Here is a 378-nt window from a genome sequence, read left to right on the forward strand (position 1 = left end):
GTGAGTGGTCGATCCTAACCCTAACCCTAAACACGTATTCATTTGCACACGCGGGTTAGGGATAGGGTTAGGGTTAGGGTTAGGGTTAGGGTTAGGGTTAGGGACAGGGTTAGGGTAAGGGTTAGGGTTAGGGATAGGGTTAGGATGAGGATCGACCACTCAAGACTAGCTAGCGCGGACGCGCGACTGCGCGACTGCGCGTTCGGGACCGTGCTGCTTTAGTAGTACCCACTTTACAATTACTGTAGACCAAATTTGAAAATGGATTAATGTGTACTGTTTGGGGATAAAAGAATCAAAGGTCCTTCCCAAAGTATAAGCTCACAAGGCCGATTTCGCAGATTCTGTGATGGTTGCACTCGTATCCTGATATATATA

Source organism: Octopus bimaculoides, chromosome 9 (assembly GCF_001194135.2).
Source record: "Octopus bimaculoides isolate UCB-OBI-ISO-001 chromosome 9, ASM119413v2, whole genome shotgun sequence".
Lineage (NCBI taxonomy): Eukaryota > Metazoa > Mollusca > Cephalopoda > Octopoda > Octopodidae > Octopus > Octopus bimaculoides.